Below are 19876 nucleotides of genomic sequence, written 5' to 3' on the forward strand. Positions count from 1 at the left end.
GCTTACACTCTACAGGAGAGAGAGAGGACCCCACTAACCATAAGAGCTTACACTCTACAGGAGAGAGAGAGGACCCCACTAACCATAAGAGCTTACACTATACAGGAGAGAGAGGACCTCACTGACCATAACAGCTTACAGTCTATGGGAGAGAGAGGACCCAGCTGACCATAAGAGCTTACACTATACAGGAGAGAGGACCCCACTGACCATAAGAGCTTACACTCTACAGGAGAGAGAGGACCCCACTGACCATAAGAGCTTACACTCTACAGGAGAGAGAGGACCCCACTAACCATAAGAGCTTACACTCTACAGGAGAGAGAGGACCCTGCTGACCATAAGAACTAATACTCTACAGGAGAGAGAGGACCTCACTGACCATAAAAGCTTACACTCTATAGGAGAGAGAGGACCCTGCTGACCATAAGAGCTTACACTCTACAGGAGAGAGAGGACCCCACTAACCATAAGAGCTTACACTATACAGGAGAGAGAGGACCTCACTGACCTTAAGAGCTTACAGTCTACGGGAGAGAGAGGACCCAGCTGACCATAAGAGCTTACACTCTATAGGAGAGAGAGGACCCAGCTGACCATAAGAGCTTACACTCTACAGGAGAGAGAGGACCCCACTGAGCATAAGAGCTTACACTCTACAGAAGAGAGAGGACCCTGCTGACCATAAGAGCTTACACTCTACAGGAGAGAGAGGACCCCACTGAGCATAAGAGCTTACACTCTACAGGAGAGAGAGGACCCCACTGAGCATAAGAGCTTACACTCTACAGGAGAGAGAGGACCCCACTGACCATAAGAACTTACACTCTACAGGAGAGAGAGGACCCCACTGAGCATAAGAGCTTACACTCTACAGGAGAGAGAGGACCCCACTGAGCATAAGAGCTTACACTCTACAGTAGAGAGAGGACCCCGCTGACCATAAGAGCTTACACTCTACAGGAGAGAGAGGACCCCGCTGACCATAAGAGCTTACACTCTACAGGAGAGAGAGGACCCCACTGACCATAAGAACTAATACTCTACAGGAGAGAGAGAGGACTTCACTGACCATAAGAACTAATGCTCTACAGGAGAGAGGACCCCACTGACCATAAGAGCTTACACTCTACAGAAGAGAGGATGTTGCTGCAACAAGAGAATCGAACGCGTGCCATCCAATGTTTCAGTAGATTGCACTCGGACCAATGTTATTCAATGATGTAGTACTGAAATGGCATGAGAACAAAATCACAGCATGCTGCGATTTGCACAGCAAATTGGATGCCACTCACTCATTCAAGTTTATGGGCGAGTGGAAAACATCGTATTGCAGTCAGATTTCGGTTGACTCCCACAATAGAGAAGATGGAAAAGCTGGCACTCTGATTAAACTAGTGTCATTAACAAACAGTAATTGATCCGATTCTCTTGCATGAGACGATCCATGCTCGTGTGAACAAGCTCTAACCCACTGACTCTGAAAATAGAAACCATGTGTGCCGTACAAACTGTGCTCCGTTGTGAACCGTTGATCTATGATGGTCCAGGTACTGACCGCCACTGCACAAGGTGTAATAATTTGCCAGATATAGCTGTAGGGCATTATGGGGAAGGCCACGCAGCTTCACAAAATGACATCCCACTCCCTGATGTTTCAGATGTGGGGAAATAGTGGCGGGAAAGTTTTTCTTTTAAACCAACACAGTTACATGGTTGGGCGGGTCACTCATCTGTCATTTTCTCCATCCAGGGCACTGCTCTAGAGTCCATGTGGTCAGCTTGCCTATGTTGATCACTTATGATAATGAATCCTTACTGTGGGAGCCAAGTGTTTGCTGCCAATGCAAACTGCCATAAATAAAGAGGTATATGCCAATTACATATACTGGAAATGATCTTCGATATACCTTGGACTCAGTCACTGCGCTAAAAATGTTGTAAAAAGTAGAAATGATTTTTCTAAAGGGAGAACATCCAATTTTACTTTATTAAAACTAAGATTTAGAGAACTCAGATACAAGACGACCGGTGAATTTCCAGATTCAAAAGTTGGAAAAGTAAAATCCTTAGATTCTGGTAAATACTTAATACAACTGGAAAGTGTGACTGTATAAATAACGTAGCTAAGTAGGAGATGGAAGATGAAATGTAAAGTCCAAAGACAATTTACATGAATGAAATGGACTTTGAGAAGCAAAATTATTTTTCCGCTAGAAACAAATAGCGTTTAGTGTTTCGATGTAATAAAAACAAACTCTATTAAAGCCGCCGTCCCACTTGCAGCGTTCTAAGTATGTTTAGTTCTATAATTGCGGTTGTTTCTGAGCCAAATCACATTCTTTATTTTCAGGCTATACAGCAGTTTTCAATTTTAGAGTAATATCGATGTTAAGCAATTTTATAAGGGTCTTAAATATAGCTTCCATTTTGGAGTATTGTAACAATGGCCTCAGAGCGCAGGCTGTGTTATTGGGGATTTTGTAACACTGCTTCATTCTTATCCCATTTAGACCCAATCCCTTAACTAACGGCTCATGAAAACAGCTCGCCTTGAAATGGATTTTGTTATTGTTGGAGTCTGGTTTTGGTCTATGAAAAATGTAAACTAACTAGCAATTCATGCACGCTGACATGTAGATTAAGGAAGAAACGAGGAAAATATAGGCTCCTGAAAATGAGCTGTAATGAAGTTCTACTTTAGTTAGTTTTTCCCAGCAATTTTTTTTCCTCGCTTTCCCTTTTTTTAAAATTTGTGTTCGTTTTTCCATCTCATGTATGTTAACAGTCTCTAGTGTAATTTCTTTGTTCCTGTCTGATGACTATTTTCAGAAAGGAGAATTTCACCACAGTCCATTCAGAGTAGAAAACTGCAAGCTATTTTAAGAAAGTATTACCGTGTGGATGAAAAAGATTTCTGATTTTCACAAAAACAATTACAGGAGGATTATAAGTTGTCCTATGTTCTGGCCAACAAGTGGTTTGGGTAAAACATCTACTCTCAGTCATATATGGTTTTTTGTATAAAGTAGCTTGCTAACATTGGTAAGGTTAGACATATAGGTTAGATGCAGGAATATGATGTCTGTTATATGGTTTCACCCGCATCTTAGCTCCCCCTGGTAACCAGTAAACATCCTACCCAGATCACATGCCTGATTGGAGCTCAGAGTGGTGTAAGAAAACTTTTATAGGGGCGTCCACTACTAGACAACCATTTCTTAAAAGGTCCGCAGCACAGAACAAAATATAAAAAACCTGGAATACTTACCTTGCCAACTGGTGCAATTACTGAGAAGTCAGCGCTGCATCTGCCGATTACCTGCAGCTCCCATGAAGCAAAACCCCTCACTGTTATTTTTTTCATATAGTGGCATTTTTATGAATTCGATAGCAGCCAGTGGTGTAGAGAGGGTTGCTAGCACTGGAGGCAAGGCAACTATTTTTCACCACCATGCACCATCCACTAGTTCAGTATTGAACCCCTTATTCCCCAAGCACATACAACGCTGGCAAAAATTAAGAGACCACCACATCAAATCCCTATAACGGGCAGCCCAACCTCCAGACCTGAACCCCATTGAAAACCCCTGGAATACAATCAAGAGGATGATGGATAGTCACAAGCCATCAAACAAAGAACTGCTTCCATTTTAAATCTCTAACCATAACTCTAGCCCTAACCCTAGCCCTACTCTTATCCCTAAAACTAATCCTAAATCTATTAGCAGCCCTAAATCTTTTCTTAAACCTAACACACTAAACCAATCCCTAGCACATGAATAATTTAAGTGTGAGGGAATCAATTTAGTTTTACTGTTCAGTAGAGAGGGAGTTTTCACATGGAGGAATCAGTATGATGTTAAAAGAGAGTGTGTCAGGTTGCCTTGATTCTAAGGAATGGGTCTGAGAATTTATGGACGGAGAGTACTCTAAGGAGCAATCCAGTGATGCTGGGAAGAGTCTGAGTTTAGCAATCTGACAACTGACAGTGAGATTGAGGTTGTGCCTGTGGCATTCAGTTCTTATTCAATAAGCAATGTTGGGCCTCGAGTCTATGAGACAACAAAGAACATCTAAATGGGGCCATGTTCAAATCTTTCCAAATGTGGCAAAAAAAAGATGGGTGATTCATAATGGGAAACAGAGGTGATGGAACCGGTGAGATGTCAAGTTTTGGAAAGATGGAACAGGTTACCTTCATTGTGCGCCCTATGGCTGAGTGTGTACAGGCCTCGCATGGGGTTCCGTCATCCAGCCATGGAGGCATAGAGTTTTAGGGAGAAAGCATTTTCCCCTTAGCAATGTTAAGTGGCAAAAATTAAGAGACCACCACATCAAATCCCTATAACGGGCAGCCCAATCTCCAGACCTGAACCCCATTGAAAACCTCTGGAATACAATCAAGAGGATGATGGATAGTCACAAGCCATCAAACAAAGAACTGCTTCCATTTTAAATCTCTAACCATAACTCTAGCCCTAACCCTAGCCCTACTCTTATCCCTAAAACTAATCCTAAATCTATTAGCAGCCCTAAATCTTTTCTTAAACCTAACACACTAAACCAATCCCTAGCACATGAATAATTTAAGTGTGAGGGTATCAATTTAGTTTTACTGTTCAGTAGAGAGGGAGTTTTCACATGGAGGAATCAGTATGATGTTAAAAGAGAGTGTGTCAGGTTGCCTTGATTCTAAGGAATGGGTGTTAGGAGTCGAGTTTCCTCTGCTGCACAGGGGGAATCTCGATCCGTCTCCGCTGCTGTCTCCCATTCTCCTCCAGCCGCAGTGGAGCCTGCTCAGCAGGGACGTCGATCCCAGCGTCTCGCTCAGTCTGACTCTGTGAGAAGAGTTACTGCTGCTTCTCCAGCTTCTGCCTTTAAAGCCAATATTGGTCAGCAGCGAGTGGACTTCTCTGGGACTAAGTCCTTGTCTGCGCACACTGAGCATGCCCAGGGCAAGATCTCCCGTTGGAGATCGAGGGTCATGTGCTCAGACTATGCAGCGCATTCTATCGGTCCTCTTGGCAGGTCTTGGAAGGGCAAAGTTTCTGTGGCCGCTTCCTGTCCTGCAGCTATATAAACTGCGCATGACCGCACGGCCATGCGCTAGTGTACAACTTTATACGTGTGTTTGTTGTGAGTGCAAGTCGTCCTTTAAATACCCCTACCCTACTGTATGATTGTTCGCGTATGGTGTATGGCTGCTATCTAGCGCCCGACTCAACACTCAATGTGTCACACACGTGTCAGCGTCCTCTGCTGTGACCGCCAGTGCGGCGCCACGCGCCTGTGTGCGCTTCCTGACCCATGTCTGGGTACTTAGTGGTGCCTGCCAGCACGGCACAGTTTGCACTTCGGTGCCTCTATTGTATATACTTTTCACACCCAGTTGTGGTGTAGTGCCAGCAAGGGTCTAATCGGACTACTATCCCTGTTGGGGTCTAGTTCGCTGACCACTTGCTCGCGCTCTATGTGCGGTACCGCGATCCTGTGACGCAACAGGATCGCTTTCTTCACGCTGGGTGAGGTTTAACCCACGCGTGTATACTTATGAGTACCGCCATATCGTCTGTCATGTCCTAGCAGCAGGTTTCACCTGCACGGTGGACCCCGGACTGCGAACGCATCCATTACATCTCTCTTGGTGCGTTCCGCCAGTCCTAACATTACACTAGCGCCAGGGTCTGGCTAGTGATGACAGACATACAGCAATCTCTGCGGCATATCCAGCAGCTGGAGGGTAGGTTGGCGGCTCTCGAGAGCGCGACCTCAGCTGTGGATGTTACTGCAGTAGCTGTACAGGCTGCCAGCGTGGCTGCAGCTACTATGTCCATTGCCACCCCTGTTCCGACATTATCTCACCTCCCGCTGCCAGAAAAATTTTCTGGTGATAGCAAGTTTTGTAGGGGATTTGTGAGTCAGTGCTCTATTCACCTCGAGCTCCTGGCCGCACGTTTTCCCACAGAGCGGGCTAAGGTGGGATTTATTTTGTCTCTATTGTCGGACAGGGCGTTGGAATGGGCTACGCCGCTGTGGGAGCGTGGCGATCATGTGGTGCAGAGTGCTCCGCTGTTTCTGAGCGCTCTGAAACAGGTCTTTTTAGGACCTCAAGTCACCCATGATACTGCGCTCCAATTGCTGGCATTAACTCAGGGTGAGTCCTTGGTCAGTCATTTTGCCGTCCAATTCCGCACCTTAGCATCTGAGCTGGATTGGTCGGATAAAGCTCTTATCCCCATATTTTGGAGGGGCTTGGCTGGCCACGTAAAGGACGCTCTGGCCACTAGGGAGATTCCTGCCACACTGGAGGAGTTAATAACTGTCTCCACTCGAATTGACCTCCGTTTTAACGAGCGGAGGTTAGAGCGAGCCCAGTGTAGGCAGAGGTTTCGGCTGGCTCCTACTTTTGCCAAACCTCTTGAATTTCCAGTCCTGGTTCCTGAGTCACATGAGGCCAGGGAGGTGTCACAAGCAGGTTCTAAGTCCCGGACCGCTTGTGCACTCAGGGTCTGTCATGTTTGCCAGCAGTCAGGACATCTAGCCACCAGATGTCCTCAGCGGTCGAGGAAACGTCAGCATCTAGTGGTAGTTGGTGGAGGTACACTAGACACGGCGACGTTTGCCTCTAAGTTGTCCTTTAAGGGGACAATTACTATTGGCTCATTTTCCCACTCGGTAGAGCTCTGCGTGGATTTTGGGGCGGAGGGCAACTTTATGTCTTCTGCCTTCGCCCAACGTCACGCAATACCCTTGGTTATGCTTGCTCAACCAGTAACGGTGCGAGTGGTGAATGGGTCGACATTGCCCTCACAGATAACACACCAGACCATCCCTTTTACTCTGTCCATGTCGCCATCTCATCAGGAGATAATTTCTCTGCTCGTCATTCCGGAAGGAATTGATGAGATCCTGTTGGGAATACCTTGGCTACGGTACCATTCTCCTCATATCGAGTGGTCCTCAGGCAGAATTCTGGGTTGGGGTGAATCTTGTGGGGGTAGGTGTCAGAGGGAGTGCGTTCAGGTTGCTACTACTGAGGTATCCGCAGATCTATCCTCTCTCCCCAAGCAGTATTGGTCATATGCAGACGTATTCTCCAAAAAGGCGGCGGAGACCCTTCCGCCCCATCGCCCCTATGACTGTCCTATTGACCTCTTGCCTGGTGCTGAGCCTCCCCGGGGTCGAGTCTATCCGCTATCTCTCCCGGAGACGGAGGCAATGTCACAGTACATACAGGAAAATCTGGCAAGAGGGTTCATCAGGAAGTCAGTGTCACCTGCTGGGGCAGGATTCTTCTTCGTGCAGAAGAAGAGTGGGGAATTGCGTCCATGCATAGACTACAGGGGTCTTAACGCCATCACCGTTAAGAATAAATACCCTTTGCCTTTGATATCTGAACTGTTCGATAGGCTTCGGGGAGCAAGGGTATTTACTAAATTAGATCTGCGGGGTGCTTACAACCTGATTCGCATCCGTGAGGGGGACAAATGGAAGACGGCTTTTAACACCAGGGATGGGCACTATGAATATCTGGTGATGCCCTTTGGGCTCTGTAATGCCCCAGCCGTTTTCCAAGACTTTGTGAACGATATCTTCCGGGATATGCTTTCCACCTCGGTCGTAGTCTATCTGGATGATATTCTCATCTACTCTCCAGATATTGACTCCCACCGGAGAGATGTTTGCAAAGTCTTCGACCTCCTACGGGCAAACTCCCTCTATGCCAAGTTGGAGAAGTGCATGTTTGAGCAGGAGTCCTTACCTTTCCTAGGCTACATCATCTCAGCCCAGGGATTGGCTATGGATCCTGCCAAACTACAGGCTGTGATGGACTGGCAGGAACCTCATTCTCTTAAAGCGGTGCAGCGCTTTATGGGGTTCATCAATTATTATCGCCAGTTCATCCCGCATTTCTCAACTTTGGTAGCTCCCTTGGTTGCCCTCACCAAGAAGGGGGCAAATCCTAAATTGTGGTCTGAGGAGGTCTCCAAGGCCTTTATCTCTATAAAGTCACACTTCGCTAGCGCTCCCATACTTCATCGCCCCGATGTTGATAAGCCATTTATCATGGAGGTGGATGCCTCTTCTGTTGGTGCTGGAGCAGTCCTCTTCCAAAAGGATGCTCAAGGTCGGAAGCATCCTTGCTTCTTTTTCTCCAAGACCTTCGCACCAGCAGAGAGGAATTATTCCATCGGGGACAGGGAGTTGCTAGCCATGAAGTTGGCTTTCTCGGAGTGGAGACATCTCTTGGAGGGAGCACGTTTTCCCTTCCAAGTCTTCACAGATCACAAAAATTTGGTGTATCTGCAGACAGCTCAGCGGTTGAATTCTCGCCAGGCCAGATGGTCCTTGTTCTTCTCCCGGTTTCATTTCACCCTCCATTTCCTTTCTGGGGAGAAGAACATTCGGGCCGATGCTCTCTCTCGCTCCGTTGTGTCATCTGCGGAGGAGGAGGAGCCTCGGCTTATTGTCCCCACCGAGAGTTTGAGAACCGTGGCCCCGGTTTCGCTGGAGTCTGTGCCCCCGGGCAAGACTTTTGTTCCATCTAGTTTGCGGCCGGAGGTTCTCTCTTGGGCGCACTCGTCCAGGGTGGGTGGACATTTTGGTACTAAAAGGACATCTGAGTTACTGGCGAGGACATACTGGTGGCCGCATATGGCTCGTGATGTCGCGGAGTACGTTCGGGCGTGTGTCTCTTGCGCCAGGAACAAGACTCCTCGGCAACGGCCAGCTGGTTTGCTTTACCCTCTGCCCGTGGCTGACAGGCCCTGGGAGATGGTCGGGATGGACTTTGTGGTGGGCTTACCCAAGTCTCGTAATTGCACCATTATCTGGGTGATCACCGACCATTTCTCCAAAATGGTGCATTTGGTGCCTCTTCCACGGCTACCATCTGCACGGGCGTTGGCTGTCTTGTTTATCAAGCATATCTTTCGCTTACACGGTATGCCAGACAAAATTGTTAGTGACCGGGGTCCCCAGTTTGCGTCTCGATTCTGGAGGGAGCTATGTCGTTTACTCAGTATTGAGTTAAATCTCTCTTCGGCATATCATCCCAAGACGAATGGGTTGGTAGAAAGGGCCAACCAGACCTTGGTCACATATCTGCGACATTTTGTTTCTGCCAGACAGGATGACTGGGCATCCTTGCTACCGTGGGCAGAGTTTGCACTTAACAATGCCATAGCCGACTCCACCGGTCAGACTCCATTTCTCTTAAATTACGGCCAGCATCCGCGTGTTCCAGTGCCCATGCCTGTGTCTTCCGCTGATCCCAGGGTGGCAGACTGGGCTGTGGAGGCACGGGACATTTGGGATCGCACGCAGGATGCCATTCGGGCCTCCAAGGAGAGAATGAGGTCCTCCGCCGATGTTCATCGGCGCCCTGCTCTGACTTTTGTCCCTGGCGACTTGGTGTGGCTCTCCGCCCGTAACATCAGGCTGCGAGTTGAGTCCAATAAGTTTGCTCCTCGCTACTTGGGTCCCTTCAAGGTTCTCGAACAGGTTAATCCTGTGGTCTACCGCCTGGCTCTTCCTCCACGCTTGGGTATCACCGACACCTTTCATGTGTCCCTCTTGAAACCCGTATACATGTCCCGGTTTTCCGAGTCATCTGCCGGGACATCGGGTTCGTCTACGGACGATTACGAGGTGAACGCTATTTTGGGGTGTAAGGTGGTACGCGGCAAAAAGTTCTATCTGGTGGATTGGAAGGGTTATGGTCCAGAGAACAGGTCATGGGAGCCTGCTGAAAACATTCGGGCCCCACAGCTCATTGCTGCCTTCGAACGTAGCGAGGCCCAAGGAGGGGGGGCCCTAGGAGGGGGGGTAATGTTAGGAGTCGAGTTTCCTCTGCTGCACAGGGGGAATCTCGATCCGTCTCCGCTGCGGTCTCCCATTCTCCTCCAGCCGCAGTGGAGCCTGCTCAGCAGGGACGTCGATCCCAGCGTCTCGCTCAGTCTGACTCTGTGAGAAGAGTTACTGCTGCTTCTCCAGCTTCTGCCTTTAAAGCCAATATTGGTCAGCAGCGAGTGGACTTCTCTGGGACTAAGTCCTTGTCTGCGCACACTGAGCATGCCCAGGGCAAGATCTCCCGTTGGAGATCAAGGGTCATGTGCTCAGACTCTGCAGCGCATTCTATTGGTCCTCTTGGCAGGTCTTGGAAGGGCAAAGTTTCTGTGGCCGCTTCCTGTCCTGCAGCTATATAAACTGCGCATGACCGCATGGCCATGCGCTAGTGTACAACTTTATACGTGTGTTTGTTGTGAGTGCAAGTCGTCCTTTAAATACCCCTACCCTACTGTATGATTGTTCGCGTATGGTGTATGGCTGCTATCTAGCGCCCGACTCAACACTCAACGTGTCACACACGTGTCAGCGTCCTCTGCTGTGACCGCCAGTGCGGCGCCACGCGCCTGTGTGCGCTTCCTGACCCATGTCTGGGTACTTAGTGGTGCCTGCCAGCACGGCACAGTTTGCACTTCGGTGCCTCTATTGTATATACTTTTCACACCCAGTTGTGGTGTAGTGCCAGCAAGGGTCTAATCGGACTACTATCCCTGTTGGGGTCTAGTTCGCTGACCACTTGCTCGCGCTCTATGTGCGGTACCGCGATCCTGTGACGCAACAGGATCGCTTTCTTCACGCTGGGTGAGGTTTAACCCACGCGTGTATACTTATGAGTACCGCCATATCGTCTGTCATGTCCTAGCAGCAGGTTTCACCTGCACGGTGGACCCCGGACTGCGAACGCATCCATTACATCTCTCTTGGTGCGTTCCGCCAGTCCTAACAATGGGTCTGAGAATTTATGGACGGAGAGTACTCTAAGGAGCAATCCAGTGATGCTGGAAAGAGTCTGAGTTTAGCAATCTGACAACTGACAGTGAGATTCAGGTTGTGCCTGTGGCATTCAGTTCTTATTCAATAAGCAATGTTGGGCCTCGAGTCTATGAGACAACAAAGAACATCTAAATGGGGCCATGTTCAAATCTTTCCAAATGTGGCAAAAAAAAGATGGGTGATTCATAATGGGAAACAGGTGATGGAACCGGTGAGATGTCAAGTTTCGGAAAGATGGAACAGGTTACCTTCATTGTGCGCCCTATGGCTGAGTGTGTACAGGCCTCGCATGGGGTTCCGTCATCCAGCCATGGAGGCATAGACATTTATCGAGAAAGCATTTTCCCTTAGCAAGGAAAATTGTCCAAAAATGGCAAAGTGGTAGTGGAGTCCCTACTTTGATTGTTGCACTGGGCTCCATATTCTAAACAACCAGATTTGTGTTCACCTTAATGATTGTTTCCCTAAAACTAAAGGGTCACATGACAGTTTTTCTCCCATCCTAGAAAATTGGTCCAATTATGATAATCACACTCTGATCAGACTATGATTTTTCATAGACTATTTTCTCAGAGGTGGGGAAAAAAAGTTTTGCCATCTTCTCTATATTCTCATTCCGTGAAAATCAGATATCCGAATGTGGCCCAATTTTTCGCACTGACCCATAGAGTTGCGTGGCTGAGTGCCATCTGATTCTTGGAGGCAGATCGTGCATGCTGCAAATTTTTACTTGGACCTAGTTGGTCTAAGAAAAAAATCGGACATGTGCACAGCCGCATAGAATAACATGGGGACGAGTGTTATCCGTAAAGATGTAGGATAGCACTTGTCCAATTTTTACTGTCGTCTGCACCAGCCCTAACATTAAGACTACCGAAGTCTGCTGTCCTAATCTTTCCTATAAAACTTAGCTTAAACTCAACATAATATGATAGATCCTATTAATTTCTATGAGAATCCTTTTAGATATGTTTCTCAATGGATGTGTCATGTTTGTCACGGCTGCACGAATAACGTTAATTCCTAAAAAGATTTTAAACTTGCACACCACATTCAATGCACATACTCAGCATATGCTCCAGAAGATACTCCCAATATGCACAGTACACAGACAGAATGGATTCATCGACCCCCTATAGGCTCCATGGTTTCCAGGAGAGGGTCCTCTTGGCATCTGTTGGGCAGCTATAATTCATATACCCTATATTTGACACATGGGTAAGTTCACATGACTGTTTTCTCTACATCTGAGAAAAATGGTTACGTTATTCTGATAAGAATCTGATCAGAGTGACGTAAGTTATTCTCGAATGTGAAGAGCGGAAAAAAAGTTTCTCCATCTTCTCCATTCTTTCAGTCCATGAAAATCGGACCACACTTGGATGACACCCGATTGCGGCCTGATTTTTTTTCATGACTCATAGACTTGTATTGACGATTTTGATCCAACACTTGGATCAAAATTGGGCATGCCACCAATTTTTCCTCGGACCACTAGGTCCGAGGAAAAAATTCGGACATGGTCACAGTCAAGTAGAACATCATAGGTAGGAGAGATATCTGTGAAAGCCGCAGATAATACTTGTCTGAAAAAATCAGTCATGTGCACAAGCCCTATCAGAAAGAGTAGTTGGCCATCTCAAAAAAGTTCATTTTTTTGGTATCTGGTGGTCTATAGCTGACATATACCACAATGATTTTCCAATGATATTTGCCAAATCTTGAAATAACAAATAATAACAAATAATTGTCTGTTGAGTTAAATGGGGTAAAGAGGTGAGCCATTCCCTCTGGGGTCTGGTACCTTTGGGGCTCAAGGGATCTCTCTGCCCCTATGAACAATGTAGAGACCGTAGTTCCAAATGACGCCTCTGTGCCTGCACTTGATGTACAGTTTGTGCTTCTCCCTAAAAGACATCTTAGTGTTCAGTGCATACATTCAGGTTCCACCATGTTTACAAGTTTTGTTTAAATGATCGTCCATTGAGCATCATCATGGTTTGTTGGTTTCTTGCAGAATAAATCATTTTATTCTCTCTTTTTCAGGCTCGCATGGCTGGAAGATCACATTCATCTTTTGTGGTAATGACCATGTGTTTGGGTGAGTTTCTTTCCTCAATGCCGGTTCTATATCAAAGGTTACTTGTAAGAAAATAAGTCAATTGTTCTTTATGTAAACCTTTCCAAAGTCACGCTGGCGATGACATGGAGGAGCAGGCGTAGACCACAGGAATTCCAACCATCACTCATTTTCTGCCTTCACCATCTCGGAAAACACTGTACAGTTTGTACTTCACACGGCATAAAATAGATTTGTGTTGATATAAAATTAGCCGGTTTTCGTTCAGAGGTCAGTGCTTGATACCCCAAATCTGTGGTTGCCTCTGTCTCTTCATAAAAGCAGAAATCAGACATCACAGCTTAGGAAAATGATGATATTTTAACTAAAGTCCAATTCCTGGTATTAGAGGAAAAGTAATTAATACCAAAGATAAAAAAAAAAACCTAAAAAGAAAAAGCAAAAAATCAAAAACAAGACTATAAACACCATAATGCGAATCACAGAGGCAGGAGCAAAAATAACATTGCGTGAATGGAAATGTGAATCATTTTACATCATATTCATGAGCTGCCAGTTTATATTAGACCTTGGAAAATAGACTTAAACACTGCACTTAGCCAAGATCATTATTTCCTGTCTTATAATAATGGAGTGAATGTTGTGCATAGTTAGAAGACACAAGGGTTTACTGTGTATCATGTTAGCACACTCTGACTGGCCCACCAGGGTACCAGGGTGCCACGCTAAACTTCAAAGTAAACCCAGGTTTGAATGCAGAGGCGTACACAGAAATTGTTGGGCAACATAGCAGAAGTCCTAATTGGCTTTCAATTCCCCTACCAAAAAAAAAGAGCAAATAAATAATACTCAACTGGGTAACTGAAGAGTATATCTCACAATTTTTCAGCCCTTAAAAATTAATTTTTCTCTTAGGCCTCTTTCACACTTGCATCATTTGGCGTCCGTCGCAATGCGTCGTTTTGGGAAAAATGCATCCTGCAAATGTGCCCGCAGGAAGTTGTTTTTTTCCCATAGACTTGTATTGCCGACGGATCGTGACGTATGACCATACGTCGCGTCCGTCGTGCACTGGATGCGTCGTGTTTTGGCAGCCCGTCGTCACGAAAAAACGTTTAAGGGAACATTTTTTCGTATGTCGGGTCCACCATTTCCTACCGCACATGCGCGGCCGGAACTCTACCCGCTCCTCCCTGGGACTTTGGAATGGGCAGCGGATGTGTTGAAAAACTGCATCCGCTGCCCACGTTGTGCCAAACTTTCACAACGTCCATCGGTACGTCACGCCGACGTTTAGCGACGGCCCCGTACAGACGCAAGTGTGAAAGTAGCCTTATTGAAGCCCCTTAGTGTTCCAACACATTAAGATACCCCTTTTTATGGTGCCCATAAAGTATGATGCCAACAAAAGTGCTACCAAACACAGTATAATTCCACAGCAGATGGTTCCTACACAGAACTGGAACAAAGAAGAACTGCACTTGGATGGCACAAGAGTAACGCATTACACAGCCTATGGACTTCACAACTACTGACAACTAGGTGTCACGTGAGCTATGGGTATAAAGGTGCTCTGCATATAAAGCAATAAGATATATATAGTCCAAGAAAGCAGAAAAATATGCGGCACTCACCCAGAAGAAGCTATATTCACGTGCTCTTTATTGGAACAAAAATTGTGTGCATACATCCATTTAGGACATCAGGTGGGACGGAGGGTGCGGTGATGGAGGCTGGACGACGGCCGTTTCGCAACTGAATGTGCTTCAACGGGTCCACATACCAGGTTACCGACGTCATATCCTTTTATAGGTTTTCTGACATATATAGTAACATAAATTCACAGTGCCATTGTGAAATATAAATATAACAGTGAACGTGCAACAAGATAACCTTAGTAACCATTTTACAGATTGCAACAAGATGTTATGACAATATATTCAATTAGCATTTTGTTAGATGATTTCTGATATACCCTATAAGAACACTGACATGTCTAATTTGTCATTTAGTCCGATTAAACCCTGTGCATTAGAATTTAAAATCCATTTTGCTTCTTTTTGTAAGAGTAATCTATTATGATCCCCTCCTGAAGCTGGGTATTTAACTATTTCTAAACCAGCAAATTTTAATAAATTTGGATTTGCATTATGAACATCTCTCATATGGTGAATTAGTCTCAAACAACCTTTACCCGTTGAAATAGAGTTGTAATGTTCTTTAAACCTAACTATTAACGGTCTTATAGTTTTTCCGATATAGAAATATCGGCACGGGCATAGCAAGATATACACCACAAACTTGCTTTTACAAGAAATAAAATCTTTGACATTATGAATAATTTGACCTATATGAATAGGGTTCTCAGTCATGTGCAGATGACAAAACCGGCAATTGCCGCATCTATAATTTCCTATGGGGGTATTTTTATTTAGCCAGCAATTTCTCGATGTTAGGATTTTATTATGGACAATCAAATCTGATAAATTATGAGTTCTCCTATAGGCAAATTTAGGAGGATTAAGATGTAACGAAGCTAAATCCTTATCGGATTGAAGCACATGCCAATTTTTACGAATAGAGGTATGTATAATATTATCCATATTACTATGCTTGAAACAAAAACTGAAATTATCTATATCTTGATTAGATGACTTAATATGTCTTTTTCTTCTCAAATAATCGTTCTGAGAGCATTTATTAATGCGATTTTCAGCTTCTCTTAGGATATTATATGGATAACCTCTTTTTGTAAATCGTGTCTTGAGTTCATTAATTTGTTCATTAAATATGATGTTGTTATTATTTATTTTTCGTAGTCTCACCATTTGGCTAAATGGTAATCCTCTTTTTGTGTGACTTGGATGACAGCTATCGAAATGTAGTAAATTATTAGTCGCGGTTTCTTTTCTAAATGTCCTAGTTATTATTTCACCTTCAATGATTTCTATTTTTACATCCAGATAATCGAGACTATTAACTCCAAAAATAGATGTAAATTTCATATTCTCTGTATTTGAAATATTTAAATATTCTACGAAGGAGTTAAATTCATCTTCATTTCCATCCCAAATCAACATCATATCATCCACAAATCTCGTGAAGAAACGAATATGTTTCAAGAACGGATTATTAGTGCTATTAATATATGTATCTTCAAATATAGCTAAAAATAAATTTGCATACGTGCAAGAGGTGGGCGTACCCATAGCAGTACCGATCAATTGATTATACCACTTATCCATAAATTTAAAGGAATTATTAGAGAGGATAAAATCCAGACTTTCAATAATAAAAGAGATAATGTCTGTGTCCACATCTCTATTTGAAAGAATTTTCCTGATCGCTTGTATACCCTTTTCTTTCGGAATTCGGGTGTACAAGTTTACCACATCAATTGATGTTAAAGAAAAAGTGGGTTGCCAATCTATTTCTTTAAGAGCCAGTATTAAATCACCCGAGTCCTTAATGTATGAAGGAATGGAATATAACAAAGGTTTTAGTAACCAGTCTATATATTGAGATAATGGTTCTGGTAAACCTTTGTTATATTCCATTCCTTCATACATTAAGGACTCGGGTGATTTAATACTGGCTCTTAAAGAAATAGATTGGCAACCCACTTTTTCTTTAACATCAATTGATGTGGTAAACTTGTACACCCGAATTCCGAAAGAAAAGGGTATACAAGCGATCAGGAAAATTCTTTCAAATAGAGATGTGGACACAGACATTATCTCTTTTATTATTGAAAGTCTGGATTTTATCCTCTCTAATAATTCCTTTAAATTTATGGATAAGTGGTATAATCAATTGATCGGTACTGCTATGGGTACGCCCACCTCTTGCACGTATGCAAATTTATTTTTAGCTATATTTGAAGATACATATATTAATAGCACTAATAATCCGTTCTTGAAACATATTCGTTTCTTCACGAGATTTGTGGATGATATGATGTTGATTTGGGATGGAAATGAAGATGAATTTAACTCCTTCGTAGAATATTTAAATATTTCAAATACAGAGAATATGAAATTTACATCTATTTTTGGAGTTAATAGTCTCGATTATCTGGATGTAAAAATAGAAATCATTGAAGGTGAAATAATAACTAGGACATTTAGAAAAGAAACCGCGACTAATAATTTACTACATTTCGATAGCTGTCATCCAAGTCACACAAAAAGAGGATTACCATTTAGCCAAATGGTGAGACTACGAAAAATAAATAATAACAACATCATATTTAATGAACAAATTAATGAACTCAAGACACGATTTACAAAAAGAGGTTATCCATATAATATCCTAAGAGAAGCTGAAAATCGCATTAATAAATGCTCTCAGAACGATTATTTGAGAAGAAAAAGACATATTAAGTCATCTAATCAAGATATAGATAATTTCAGTTTTTGTTTCAAGCATAGTAATATGGATAATATTATACATACCTCTATTCGTAAAAATTGGCATGTGCTTCAATCCGATAAGGATTTAGCTTCGTTACATCTTAATCCTCCTAAATTTGCCTATAGGAGAACTCATAATTTATCAGATTTGATTGTCCATAATAAAATCCTAACATCGAGAAATTGCTGGCTAAATAAAAATACCCCCATAGGAAATTATAGATGCGGCAATTGCCGGTTTTGTCATCTGCACATGACTGAGAACCCTATTCATATAGGTCAAATTATTCATAATGTCAAAGATTTTATTTCTTGTAAAAGCAAGTTTGTGGTGTATATCTTGCTATGCCCGTGCCGATATTTCTATATCGGAAAAACTATAAGACCGTTAATAGTTAGGTTTAAAGAACATTACAACTCTATTTCAACGGGTAAAGGTTGTTTGAGAGATGTTCATAATGCAAATCCAAATTTATTAAAATTTGCTGGTTTAGAAATAGTTAAATACCCAGCTTCAGGAGGGGATCATAATAGATTACTCTTACAAAAAGAAGCAAAATGGATTTTAAATTCTAATGCACAGGGTTTAATCGGACTAAATGACAAATTAGACATGTCAGTGTTCTTATAGGGTATATCAGAAATCATCTAACAAAATGCTAATTGAATATATTGTCATAACATCTTGTTGCAATCTGTAAAATGGTTACTAAGGTTATCTTGTTGCACGTTCACTGTTATATTTATATTTCACAATGGCACTGTGAATTTATGTTACTATATATGTCAGAAAACCTATAAAAGGATATGACGTCGGTAACCTGGTATGTGGACCCGTTGAAGCACATTCAGTTGCGAAACGGCCGTCGTCCAGCCTCCATCACCGCACCCTCCGTCCCACCTGATGTCCTAAATGGATGTATGCACACAATTTTTGTTCCAATAAAGAGCACGTGAATATAGCTTCTTCTGGGTGAGTGCCGCATATTTTCCTACACAGAACCCCCCAGTCGCCCAGTATGATTACTTTAATGTACCTGTAACAGTATGCAGGTACTGAGTATGTCACCACGGAACAGACAGACTAACAGTTGAGGGGTTTATTAACAGGAATCAGGTTCTCCTCGCAGGGAGGAAGCAGTGGGAAATAACTAGCAATAAAACAGTGCAAAAATATGGGAGTCAAACGATGTAACAGGAGTAAGCAAGATTTCTTGAGAAAAGAACACTTATCTGTTGTGAATTCTGTGGCAGAGCTCCCTCCTGTGGTCACAAGTAGTACTGCGGCTTCTGAGTTTCCTTCCTCAGGTGATGTGGTGAAGTCGTTAGGTGCTGCTCTATTTAACTCCACCTAGTGCTTTGCTCCTGGCCTCCAGTCAATGTTCTAGTATTGGTCTTGCTTCCTCCTGGATCGTTCCTGTGGCCTGTCTTCCTGCATAGGCTAAGTTTTGCTTGTGTTATTTTTGTTTGCTATTTTTTCTGTCCAGCTTGCTTAATTGGTTTTTCTTGCTTGCTGGAAGCTCTGGGACGCAGAAGGAGCACCTCCGTACCGTTAGTCGGTGCGGAGGGTCTTTTTGCCCCTCTGCGTGGTTGTTTGTAGGGTTTTGTGTTGACCGCAAAGCAATCTTTTCTATCCTCGGTCTGTTCAGTAAGTTGGGCCTCACTTTGCTAAATCTATTTCATCTCTGCGTTTGTATTTTCATCTCAACTCACAGTCATTATATGTGGGGGGCTGCCTTTTCCTTTGGGGTATTTCTCTGAGGCAAGGTAGGCTTATTTTTCCTTCTTAGGCCTAGCTAGTTTCTCAGGCTGTGCCGAGTTGCATAGGGAGCGTTAGGCGCAATCCACGGCTGCCTCTAGTGTGGTTGGATAGGATTAGGAATTGCGGTCAGCAGAGTTCCCACGTCTCAGAGCTCGTTCTATGTCTTTTGGTTATTGTCAGGTCACTTTGTGTGCTCTGAACTTCAAGGTCCATTGTGGTTCTGAATTACCTATTCATAACAGTACTGGAGGCCCAAAGTACTAATGCTTCTCAATAGAGGGAAAAAAGAAGTTTTGAGACCATTTTTTTTTCTTTGCAATGTGTTTTGCCTTTTTTTCCCCTAGACATTTGGGTGGTTCAGGACACAGGTGTAGTGATGGACATTAAAGGTCTGTCTTCTTGTGTGGATAATCTCACTGCAAGAGTACAAAAAATTCAAGACATTATGGTTCAGAAATCTATGTTAGAACCTAGAATTCCTATTCCTGATTTGTTTTCTGGAGATAGAACTAAGTTTCTGAATTTCAAAAATAATTGCAAACTGTTTCTGGCTTTGAAACCTCGCTCCTCTGGTGACCCAGTTCAACAAGTTAGGATTATTATTTCTTTATTACGTGGCGACCATCAAGACTGGGCATTTTCCCTTGCGCCAGGAGATCCTGCATTATGTAATATTGATGCGTTTTTCCTGGCGCTCGGATTGCTGTACGATGAACCTAATTCGGTGGATCAGGCAGAGAAAAATTTGCTGGCTCTGTGTCAGGGTCAGGATGAGAT

At 43.8% G+C, this 19876-nt stretch overlaps 1 long non-coding RNA gene across 1 annotated transcript in view; it reads left to right on the plus strand.

The window, feature by feature from the left end:
- LOC138641505 (uncharacterized) overlaps window positions 1–19876 on the plus strand; it is a 237644-nt gene that overhangs the window by 47530 nt on the left and 170238 nt on the right. Inside the window, exon 3 of the long non-coding RNA XR_011313887.1 lies at window positions 12892–12946. This is a non-coding gene — a long non-coding RNA (uncharacterized lncRNA). The remainder of the gene's footprint in view (window positions 1–12891; window positions 12947–19876) is intronic.

The sequence above is a fragment of the Ranitomeya imitator genome, chromosome 6 (genome assembly GCF_032444005.1).
Source record: "Ranitomeya imitator isolate aRanImi1 chromosome 6, aRanImi1.pri, whole genome shotgun sequence".
In the NCBI taxonomy this organism is placed as follows: Eukaryota; Metazoa; Chordata; class Amphibia; order Anura; family Dendrobatidae; genus Ranitomeya; species Ranitomeya imitator.